The 12,742-nt window shown below is 39.7% G+C and overlaps 1 protein-coding gene and 1 non-coding gene across 3 annotated transcripts in view; both read right to left on the reverse strand.

The window, feature by feature from the left end:
- Window positions 1-273, reverse strand: part of actr8 (actin related protein 8) — a 30,681-nt gene extending 30,408 nt beyond the window's left edge. Inside the window, exon 1 of the mRNA XM_048606143.1 lies at window positions 1-273. This exon is cut by the window's left edge and continues 246 nt beyond it. The gene's annotated coding sequence lies outside the window, so the exon portion shown is untranslated.
- Window positions 274-4,291: 4,018 nt separating this feature from the next.
- Window positions 4,292-12,742, reverse strand: part of LOC109936563 — a 9,647-nt gene continuing 1,196 nt past the window's right edge. For both annotated transcript variants that reach the window (XR_007263842.1, XR_007263843.1), the window contains exons 2-5: window positions 10,539-10,629; window positions 10,336-10,422; window positions 8,861-8,950; window positions 4,292-7,005 (exon numbers count right to left, since the gene is read on the reverse strand). This is a non-coding gene — a transcript (uncharacterized LOC109936563). The remainder of the gene's footprint in view (window positions 7,006-8,860; window positions 8,951-10,335; window positions 10,423-10,538; window positions 10,630-12,742) is intronic.

The following is a 12,742-nucleotide window of genomic DNA, read 5'->3' on the forward strand; positions in this document are numbered from 1 at the left end:
GTCTCAGAGCCGATCCCCTTCTGTGTCTGCTGATCCTGTCTCAGAGCTGATCCCCTTCTGTGTCTGCTGATCCTGTCGCAGAGCCGACCCCCCTCTGTGTCTGCTGATCCTGTCTCAGAGCTGATCCCCCTCTGTCTGCTGATCGTGTCTCAGAGCTGATCCCTCTGTGTGTGCTGATCCCTCTGTGTCTGCTGATCCTGCCTCAGTGCTGATCCCTCTGTGTCTGCTGAGCCTGTCTCAGTGCCGATCCCTCTGTGTCTGCTGATCCTGTCTCAGTGCTGATCTCCCTTGTGTCTGCTCGTCTCCCCATGTCTGCTGGCCCCGTCTCAGAACTGATCCCCCCTGTCTGCTGGTCCTGTCTGAGAACTGATGCTGTCTCAGTGCTGATCCTCTTGTGTCTGGTGATTCTTTCTCAGTACAGATCCCAGATTCTGTCAGTGAGCTTCCTGTATCTGCAGATCCCCTGCGTCTGCAGATCCTGTCTCAGTACTGATTCTAACATGTCTGCAGATGGTCTTTCAGTACAGATCCCCTGTTTCTGTTGATCCTTTGCCAAAGATCTCCCAGATCCTGTGTGAGTGCTGATCCAAATGAATCTACAGACCCTCTGTCAGTGCTCCCCAAATGATTTCTATGTCTGCAGACCTCTTTTTAGTACTCCCTCTGGGTGTGTGGATCCTGTTTCAGTGCTGCTCCCTTTGTATCTGGTTTTTCAGTACAGTATGTTGTTCCACCTGGAGCTGGTGTACTTGGTCACTGCCTTTGCCCCCATCAACAAGGTGTGTTTGGCCAAGCCCCTGGTCAACAGCAGGCACATGGACTTCTCGTGAGCAGATGGTGCTACGCATATTGAAATGAGTCAGCTGGGGAGCCTGCCTTGCAGTATGACTGAAAATATGAATGAGTTCATCATGCTCATTGCCTTGGAGGAGATGCTGGTGTCAGGGTGAACCTACTTCATCACTTTGTATAAAATAAAGAACTGAGGATGCTGGAGGTCTGAAGCAAACAAAAACAGAAATTGTTGGAGAAACTTTGCAGATCTGATAGCATTTGTGGAACAAATGTTCCTTCAGAACAAGCAGCAGCTAGGAAAAGATGGTATCTATGCTGATGATGGGGTGAAAAGGTTGTGGGATGGAAAATGAGGACAAGGGGTACTTTGTTGTTGTTGTGAGAGGGAAGGATCAAGGGTCATAAGTCATCACCTCCAGCAGGATGCCACCATCAGACACACATTCCTCTCCCCTTCTTTGTCAACCTTCTGCAAGGGCCATTCCATCCGGGACACCATGGTACAATCTTCCATCACTCCTAACACTTTTTCACTCTCCTATGGCAACGTCCTTTGCAATTGCAGAAAGTGCAGCACTTGTCTCTTGTCTCCACCCTCCTCACCATTCAAGGCCACAGACACACCTTGCAGGTGAAGCAGTGATTTATCTGCACTCCATTCAATGTATTCGCTGCTCACAATGTGGTCTCCTCTATATTGGGAGACAAAATATAGATTGCATGACCACTTTGCGGAACTCATATGTTCTGTAGGAAATGTGACCCTGAGTTTCCAGTTGCCTGCCACTTTAATATACCAATGTGTTCCCATGTCACATTTGTCCCAGACCTGCTGCAGTGCTCCAGTGAAGCTCAACACAAGCTGAGGAGCAATACATTATTTTCTGCTTAGGTACTTCACAGCCTTCAGGACTCAATATTGAACTTAACAATTTCAGAACATGTACACTCTCCTCCATTTTCATTACTTACCCCCATAACCCAGGTTCTGTCCTTATACAGGCTTCTTTCAGCACAGACAACTCATTTTCAAATACTCAATGTCTCCAAAGGCCCCTAACCCTGTCAACAACCCCTTTGTTTGCCTAACTGTCTTTCTCTGGGCTCCGTATCTGCCAGTCCACTTACTGCTTATCTGCGTCCCCATCATCATCATCATAACTACCACCTCTTCCTAACAGATTCTAGTTTTGAAGGTTCACTGGGCTTGAAGTGTGATCTCTATTTTCTCTCCAGATTCTGCCAGACCTGCTGAGACTTCCCAGTGATTCCTATCTTTATTTGTTTTGTACCTTTGTAGATGTATATGGCGTAAAGGTCTTTCCCGGATTTTCTCCTCTTCTGCTGCCTTCCACTGGTGGCTTCTTGATGATTTTCTTTGCACCCCCTTGCAGGTTTGCTGCCTTTTCTTTTGATCAATTTCAAACACTGAACCTTTTGTGTCTGTAGATTGTGATAAGTGTATACTATGTTGATCCAAATATTCCAATGGCCAGAGGGTCATTGAAGCAGAGTAGACTGGAGTTACATGCCAGAACCATGAAGAATTCTTGGTGCAGCTGACTGTGGGAATTGTCCAGGAAATTGCATTTTCTGATGGTCAAATACCTTGCATATTGAATCCTCCAAGAGTTAACCCTCTTAAAGTTGGAGAATTCAGTGGGTTCCGACTCACTTAAACTCAATAGTTACCCAAGAAAAGTTGGAGGATTAAAAACCTAGTATAACTCCTGGATAACTATTAAATTTCTCCTCCACACCAACTCCTCATTGACACTTCCCCCTCCAGCAGCTCTCCCCTGGTGTGGGTGGCAGCTGCCGCAAGGAAGCCACTAGCCAGGGACTGGGCCCTCCGTCAGCCGGGTTTTAGGTGGCTGTCAAAGGAGCTAGTTCGGGATTCGGGGTAACCAACTCACGGACATGTTAGATGACAGAAGAGAGGCTTGGATGACATTAGAAAAACTAGCCCATATGGCATCCAACAGTGTGCAGATTGTGGCCAAAGCTATCCATTGTCTGCTGACCATGGTAATCAGGCCTGAGAGTACACAGGCTATAAAGAAAGCTCAACTGTGCAATAGTTTTCCAGATGAACTGATCCCGGTCTATCTTGAATTCAACATTAGCCTTGGAGATTGAACCCTCCTTTAGGCCTCTGTATCCCACAGCTTGAGCAGGCTTGAGGCGATTCCCTTTGTGCCTTTCAAGAAAGCACAGAGAAAATCCCTGTACATGCTGCTCAGCACACTCTCCACTTTCTTATCTTCATTTGCTACCAATACTATCCTAAATTCTGACAGCAGAGAACCCTAGTGGAAGGCTCTCTGTAAGGAGTTCCTCCATCTTTCCTTTGGGGACTTAGGGCGGAGAGTGTTTCATGCAATGAAAAATTAAATAGATTCACTGGGTGCCAAGCATGAAGGGAAAGGTATTTCATGTTGAATTAGAATGTTTTCATTTGCAGGCCCCCAAATTCAGAAGGAGCAGCCTTAAAATTTTTGATTGCATTTCGGCTTTATGCTCCTGATCTATGGGCCCACCATGCAGAAAGGGGCGGGCATATAACAGAACCTCATGAACCTGCTCCTGGGCACCTGACTGTCTATCTGTCTTCCGAGGTTAAGACTATGCTTGGGCATCTGTGGAGAGGAAGTACGAGTGTTTCATTGGCATGGTATAGGCGTTCCATTCTGTCTGGGCTTCAGAGGGGTTGGGGTGTATCATCACATTTTATGAAATGACATTTTAATTAATGTTTGATGAGTTTCCTTTGCAAGTTTGATTTTTGCTATAGAGCTCCACATGGGCTGTCTAAACCATTTATTTAAAAGAGAGTATGTGTTGCAATATTTCCACTGCCATGGTGTACACGGAGCAGCTTTCTATCACTCTGGATGGAAGACAAGGACTTTTCCAGTCTAATACAATCTTAGTGAAAGATCACAGCATTGAAAAGACTTGTCAATTTGGCCAGAATTGGTCGATCTTACAATAAATGTGCTTTTGCCACAATAGTCTTGTAGGTCAAGCTTTTCAACATGTTCTTCATGTTCAAAACACCCAATAATGGCTTCACTAAGGTAAATTTACAAAGTGAATGCCTGAAAGTTCTATCTTCTACTCTCAACATAAAACTTAAACAAGTTAGACAGACCCTGATGGGGCACTGTAACAAAAACAATGGTAAACAGAAACTTATCAAAATTAAACCAAAGCATTGTTAGCAGGGGTGATGATGCAGCCTGGCCCGTGGTGCCCACCAGTTCCTAAAACCTCTCTTTGTGATAGACACCACATGCTCTGTCTAAATGGGCACCTGAAAGCAGACATAATGAAGTGAGGCAATCGGGTACTAAACATTTGCTTTTTACCATGAAAACAACAATGTAATACATAATCATTATGGTAAACTACAATCTCAAATTTATTTAATATATTCATATTGTATTCTGTCCATTGATTAGTAGAAACTGCACAAAACCAGATAAGAATAAAGTTCAGGCTAAAATAATGAGTCCAATTTATTTACATTTAAAATATAAAACAAAAACTTGCACTTACATTGTGCCACTAACATAGAAAGACATCCTAGGCTCTTCAGAGATACAATTTGATCTTGGCATCCATCATAAGTGAAAGAGACAGAGTTTAAGCCAGGTCTTAAGACCAGAGAGAATGGGTTTTAAATAAGGAAATTCACAGACAGCAGTAAACACAGCTGAGGCAAAGAGAAGCAAAGTAGGTAAAAGAAATAAGGTGTTTGTGAGTATTGTAGAGTTGGATATGATTATTGAGTAAGGATCAGGAGGAGATCAAACACAGTGACGAAAACGTTAAATCTGGAAGCAAATGTTAGGTGAACACATTTTGCACAGACATTCATAGCGGATAAAGGTTGCACAATCGACTAGGAAAACATCAAAATAGTTGAACCTACAGGAACCAGCAACAGATGTGCGCAGGTAGAGATACAGGCAGGCTCTTACTTGAGAGGAAATATGGGGTTTATAGTGGATTTCTTGTGAAATGATTGAATCAATGATTAACAGAAGCAGTATTTTTGTACAATTGTTCTATAATATTAGATTAAAAGGTGAGCAACCAATACGTTATGTGTAAAAAGATTGTATTGTTCAAGATGATCAGACTTGGAACTTGTATGGTCATCATGGCAAATGCACTTCTATCTGTCTGAAGAACACTAAATTTGAGAGTACAGACCCCTTCTTATACTGCTTGGCTACCTGAGGCTGCATCTAGACAGAATACGTGCTGAGGCCATGAAATGAAGTGTTCAACCATGTTCACCATCTTTTCCCCCCCAATATTTGTTTAATACATTTTCACTTTTTAAAAATTTTGGACTGCTGAAGCATCATCTCACTGCTATCTTTTCCTGCAGTATGTGGTACCTTAGTAACTGCCTCCTAATCTCTGGGAATTTATCAAATTTTGGAATCACAGAAGACAGACAATCTTTGAATCTTGCCTCAGTGAATGAACAATGTTTCCTCTCTTCTACATTTCCCCTCTGGCTAAAGTTCTAAAGCAAAGCATACTGTTGACATTTTAAATAAGAATATTTTAAATGAAAATATTTTTGCAGCAATTTTTCTGATAGAGAGTTTGAACGATGAAGCACAACTGGAGTGAACAGGGCAATGTGCCAAAATTGATTTAGCCTGAGACAGTAGCTAGCAGGAGACTGAACTTTGTGACAAGGCTATGGATTTTGGGTTGGGCCTGAAGACAATAGCTTCAGTCCTCCCAAAGTTTGACTCAAGAAAATTACTGCTTATCCAGAAACTGAGGACTGAGAGAAGTGGAGGAGAGAGAGATAGGTACTATTACCTTATTTGTGAAAATTGATCCAATGTTGGCATATGATTCTGATAAAGGATGGCAAACCGATGCAAAAAAATAGACAATTTGTCTGTTGTGTTTATGGGAATACAGAGACTCCAAAGATCATGCTGCAGAAAAAGCTAGCTTGTTGGAGATTTTATGCCCCACCAGGTTTTAAAAAAAAAAGAAGCAAGACAATCACATTGATTTGGAGATTTAACAATTTGTTCCTCCTTTGAGAATCTTAACAGAAATGTTCTCTTTCTGGAGTATCAATAGAAATGTTTTTTTTCTGAACAAATTCAAGGGGTCTAAGAAAATCTCCTGAACGAGAGGTTATTCTTTTAGCCCTTTTGCATAACAAACATATAAATAATGGTGCAAGTCCTTCCATGATCTGGAAATGGTGACAGTACCTTCCACAACTTGATGAGTTATGCCAGTCACCATATCCTTGAAGAAGCAGATCCACATCTATTGTTTCTGCCATCAGAAGCCCAACTGCTTAATAACTGTCTGAAAAAGGTTGGTGACTATTCTTATGGCCAACAGGGATCCCATCAGGAAGTTTACCAGTGTTCTATATTAATAAAGTCTATTTTTAAACTAAACTCCAGTGCCACTTTTTGCAAAGAAAGATTTTTACGACTTGATTCTTTCCAAACAATTATGTTAGGCAAATGGATATTAATTCTGTGAATTTCTCAGTAGATTGACCAGGAAACCATTAAACATAAAGGCAAGATTGAACCAATGTTAAACATATAGCCAAAACAAATACTGCTCTGTTATTAGAGATAACAAGGTGTACAGCTGGATGAACACAGCAGGCAAGCTGACATTTTGGGTCTGAACCCTTCTTCAGAAAAGGGTCCAGACCCGAAACGTCAGCTTTCCTGCTCGGCCTGCTGTGTTCATCCAGCTCTACACCTTGTTATCTCAGATTCTCCAGCATCGGCAGTTCCTACTTTCTCTGCTCTGTTATTAAGTGCTTCTGCTCCAATATTGAAACTAGGTATTTTAAATTTGAAAAGCAAGACATTTAAAATAATTTACTAGTACCTAGACCTAGGATATAGGATTATTCAACATAACTTTGAAAGGAATGCTTGAAAAGTCAATTTTATTAAACTCAAAGACGTTGCACAGTTGCTTTTCAATTGTGCCAGTGCCTATAAATTCAGGTATTCCAAGCACAACATCATTAATCAGCATGTCTAACACTGAGCAACTCTTCTGGGTGGACAAGCACATTCACATCACTTCTACAAACTGGTCTTTCCAGTTTTCCCATCTTCTTGGTATTCTTGCACGTCACTTTGTGAACGCATGTCCAACTGCCTGCTTTGGAAAGCAGGCATTTACCTATTTTAAAAAAAAAGTTTTACAAAATATATCTGTCACTTACATTTTCCCCCAATATCAATACAAAATCTAATAATGTTTAAATATTGCACAAATTTAATATTAATTGCCTCTGCCATTGAATACTAAGGTGTGGTTTTGCACTTGGCATTCCATAAACTTAATGTTTAATGCAGATTGGACAATTCCAAGCATATGACTGTTTACAAATCAACAGTGTGAAACTAATTATGAAAAGTACAGTTTTGATTAAAAAACAAGTGCAGCATGAAATCCCTGAAGTATAATCCTGTGATTCTCCCTCCATAATGTCAAAAGTGAAGATGTTTACTGATGATTACACATTTAATTCTTTTCGTAACACCCCAGGTAAAGAAACTGTTTCTGCCTGAAGGCAACAAGTCCTGAGCAATATTCAAGCTTGGATTGATTAGTTGCAAGCAACATTTTAACTACATAATGTCAGCAACAATAGTCTTCAGATATTAAATGGCAGAAACATCACTGAATTCTCCATCAATATCCTGTGAATAATTGATTAGAGATTCAACTTTTTTCATTCACTCACAGGATGTGGGTGTCTCTGGCTAAGCTAGCATTTATTGCCCATCCCTAGACTTAACGGTCATACAAATATTGTGGCTACAAAAGCAAGCCAGAAACAAGGAATTCTGTAGCAATTAACTCACCTCCTGATTCCCCAAAACATGCACATCATCTACAAGGCACATGTCAGGAGTGTATTGGAGAGTATTCCAACAACCTAGAGGAGTACAGCTCCAACTACACTTTCAGAAGCTTGACTCTATCACAGCAGCCTGCCCGATCATCAACCCATTCACCTACTCAAACATTTACTCCCTTCCCAACTGGTAGCAATCAATCAATCAATCTCCAAGATAGTTGCAGCAAATCACCTAAGGATGCTTTCAGAGCACCTTCCAGGACTGCTACCTAAAACGACAAGGATGGCTGACACATTCGAACACCACCATTTCCTAAGTTACCTAGGGCAGCACGGTGGCTCAGTGGTTAGCACTGCTGTCTCACAGCGCCAACCCGGGTTCGATTCCACCCTCAGGTAGCTATCTGTGTGGAGTTTGCACATTCTCCCCATGTCTGCGTGGGTTTCCTCCGGGTGCTCCGGTTTGCTCCCACAGTCCAGAGATGTGCAGATTAGGTGGATTGGCCATGCTAAATTGCCATAGTGTTCAGGGATGTGTAGGTTAGGTGGGTTATAGGGGGATGAGTCTGGGTGTGATGTTTAAGGGTCTGTGTGGACTTGTTGGGCCGAAGGGCCTGTTTCCACTGTAGGGATTCTACGATCTATACCATCTTCACTTGGGACCATAATGCCTGTCTCTTACTGGAGACTGGTAAAATTCCTGGATCTTCCTAGCAACACTGTTGGTATACTTACACCGTGAGGATACAGCTAGTTCAAGAACGTGGCCACCACCAATTTTTCATAGGTAAGTAGAGTTGGGCTAAAAATGCTGGACTTGCCAGTGATGCCCACATCCCATTAAAGAATAAGAAAGTTTAAAAATTCAGAAGCGCTATGAAATAAGAATGGAATTTGCTTTAGTAGGCTATTGTAATGAGTGACTTGGCTGTTTTATTAACCATTTCCTTGCTTGTAACAATTAAAAATAATTTGTAAAATTAAACTTACACTGCCATAAACTATTTTGCTATATCTGCCATCCATTATAGAATAGAAACATAAGGTTGAAACATTACAGAAAAAAAAGACCAGAATTCTAACTGAACCAGTCAGCAAATAATCATTTTACATACTAAAAGTTGTGATGGAATTCTTAAGTACAATTCTGTTTTGAAACAGGCATGTTACCTTCCTCATCCTCCAGACATCGGTGGTGGTGCAGGACCTCCTCCACCATGGTTTATTCGACCCATCTTTCTCCGTGGAACTCCTGGAGGGCTGTTAAAAAATTAGGTATGCAAGGCATTTAAATTGAGATTGTTACAACAGGATTCATATAGCCAACATATTGGGTAATAGGCTAAGTTGAACACAAGTTACATTAAGTCAGAATATTCCACAAATTTGATAAGCAAACCCCTTTCCCATTATTTATAAGGGCTGTTTATATTATACACTGAACATAAGAATATAGATATTGAAGGAGGAGCAGATCATATCTGCTCCACTAGTCAATACAATTGTCGCTGATCTACTGCACTTTCCTGCCTGCACCATATCCCTCAATTCTGAAACATCAAAAATCTGTCTAGCCTTTAAAAAAAATATACTCAGCAATGGAGCATCCACAACCCTGTGGGATGGAGAATTTCAAAGATTCACGCTATGGAAGTCAAAAAATTTCTTATCACGATCCTATAAGATCGACCCCCTTATCCTGAAATGATACCTTGTGCGCTGGATTCCCATGTCAGGGAAACAACATGTGCCTTACAAATAGTACAGTACAGAAAAATTACAATTGACTGTCAGCAACATCAAATTTTTAAAAACAAATTCTTAATTACTTATCATCAAAGCAGTTAGTCTTTGAAGAGGTACAGTGCCAATTTATGAATGTTTAACCTATTTAATCAAAAGGTGTTGATACATTTGTTTTAAATACCGAACAAAAATATTTGACTATTACTAAAAGAAAGGAGATCGGTGGTTGAAACTTTTCCACTTACATTTATCAGGACAGAATCACAAGAATGCCAAACCTCAAAGGGAACAATTTATACTGGATGAGACAGTGTTGATTGGTTGGCCAGTGAACTTTGACATTTGGAACAAAAGGCACAATGCGTGTATACATCAATTTTATTTCCGGAAAGTACACTGACATATGGTAATAAATGTAGCTTCTAGTGTCCGTAGGTGAACCACAACTGCCAGGTGAATGGTGTAATTCTTAACACAATCAGGATTGTTTAGCCAGTGTGTGCAATTGTGGAATGACAGCCAATATTGGACAATAGATTTTGAGTTTTACAAGAATGGGCCCATCAAATACAATGAGTACTCAGTCTGTTTCGATTTGCATTGTCTAATAATGATCCACGAGTTTTTGGGACATTTGGCCTACAAAAACATTTAAATTCTAAATTTTGTTTACAACATCGGCTCCATGAAGGAAACAATAAATGCATTAAAGGTCTGATTCTATTTGTGTCATTATAGCCATGGGCAACGCAGATTGTTGGGTTTAAATTTAAATTCTATAAACATGATTCTTTGTTCTGTTTACTTTGGCATTATGCTTAAAACAAAGAGTGAATCTTCAGAAACAATGAAAATGATTTTTACTGAAAACCATATGCTTGTTTTTAACACTGAATTACCCTCTTCCATCGTCAGGTCTACCCCAGGATGACTGACTTCCAGTTCTTTTATATTCAGCTCCAGCTGGGTTGAACAATGTCCTAAAGCTGAATGTGGAACACGTGATTATAAAATCAGAATCAATAGTAGTTCATATACTGCTTTAATAATAGAATAGTTTTTACACTTAAGATAGATCACAAAATGCCAAGTTGAAACTTACAAAAAAGAAATAAACTCCACTATTCCCCAGAAAAACTGAATTATTGATGACAAACTCCATGGTGCTCGACTCCGGCTATCAACTACTTGTCCTACAAAAAAAAGAATTACAATAAACAGTCTCATGTATTATACTCAGAACACAACAATGCATCATAAAAATATGTATTCAATAAATGAATATTTAGATGCCCCAGGTCTTTAGCTCCCGGAGTTTACAATGACTAGCTCAAATCCCAGCATGCAATAACATTACAATGTGAATGATTTGATATAGTGTTGAAAAAATCCAAATTATGAAAATCACACTTCAGTTTTCTTGCCCAATCTTTTATATTTTCAACAGAGATGTAATCAAGTACTGATGACATACAGAAGCAATATCACAGCCAGCACTGAGTCCTACATAGACTAATAAACAACTTTCCACGAGATTAGGAAAGGCTGTGCATTCTATCCAGGCAGGGTCCTCTGACCACACATTTAGAGTCCTCTCTAAAAGATTAAGTGTTAAGGATAGTACAGATCAAAGGTGAATATCATTTCTGTTTAGTGATCCATATTAGCATTCTGTTTGTGAGTATTAGTGAGAAAAATAAATTCTTTCCCCACCCAGATATCTACAGAAGCTACTGGCAATATTTGGAAGCAGGTGGTAGACTTCCCCCCCATTAAAGGCAGAGATCTAAAGGCAAACAAGAGGGAGAAGTTGAATACATTAAAAAGACAAAAATTGTTGTAAATTTCAGATGATCCAGCATTACAACAATATCATATAACATCACAAGCATAACAATTGCACTTAAACCAATGTTTTAACCTTGTCTAAATGTTTGGGCATGCTCTTGATTAATCTCAAATTGCCTATTATGATTATTCGTGATTATAGGTACACAAACTACAAAAACATAACTTGGAATGCTTTCTCCAGAGTATGAAATGTTAAGCTGCATACTGTTAATTTGAAATGGTTTGTAATATTTATAGTGCACAACATGTAATCACAATGGCACTAACCAAGCTCTGTCTGAAGTCTTTTAAATGTTTGCTAACAACACTGAAGCATGTGTAAAATTACAGAAGTTTACTATTTAATGGCAATATCAATTGGAACAGATTATTAATCAATCAATTTACACTTAAGTTATTTGCAGCAGGGACAGGAGAATAATAGGAACGAATTAAGTGCCAACCACAAAGCTTAAATCCAAGATACTTTTGCAATGCACTTCCATATTTTCTGGTCAAATTTTTTATGTAAAATAATTTAAACTTTTGGAAGATTACTACAGATAAAACCCCTAATCCAATTCATTGTTTGTAAAGCACAAATAGTACAAACAAACATGAATCAGATCACTGAAGTATTCACATGAAGAGAAACAAAAATCAGAGAATGCAAATTTCCAAAACACTGAAAAATCCCAGACTACTAATACCATATAATAAACAACATATATTAAATCAGTAGCTGAATTTATTCTTCAGTTGTATGAGGGAACTAAACCTTATGGTTGCTTCTCAATCTATTGGAAGGTAAATACGGAATATGTCAAGTAACACATCCAAACTTTTATTAAAATTCGTTTACGGGATGAAGGAGTTGCTGCCTAGGCAGCAGTTATTTCCCATCTGTAATTCCCTCCCCCCCAGAGGGCAGTTAAGAGTCAACCACATTGCTGTGGGTCTGGAGTCACATGCAGGCCAGAAAAAAGTAGACAGAGTAAAATAGCCAACAAGAAATTGTATATTTCTAAGAGAACAAAACTAGCTCAACATAAATAGTTAGACATCATAGATTGACTGCGTTTTGCACAAAGGGTTTAAAAAGCTATGGGTTGAAGTTATACATATTTGGAGCCATGAAAGTTCCACGAAATTAGCATAAATATTGTTTTCTAGGGCATCGGCGGCTTGGTTGCTGAGGTCACAGTGGACAATCCGTGCAAAGATTCATCGCTGCCTGTGTGCAGTGAAGTACCGACAGAAAGGTACCTTGTAACAAGAAACATTGAAGCCTGAGGGACGAATTTTAACTTTGTATATAAAAAGTGTGCTTACATCTCCCCTTTACCTCAAACCTCATACCCTGATTATCTCTATACTCTCTCTTTAATCATTTAACAGTCATGTTTCATTCCCACAGGCTTCTGACCGATGGGCGGTGAATCTGAACACGCTCTAGCAAGAGATAACAAGGTGGAG

This window comes from Rhincodon typus, chromosome 16 (assembly GCF_021869965.1).
Source record: "Rhincodon typus isolate 14 chromosome 16, sRhiTyp1.1, whole genome shotgun sequence".
NCBI lineage: Eukaryota > Metazoa > Chordata > Chondrichthyes > Orectolobiformes > Rhincodontidae > Rhincodon > Rhincodon typus.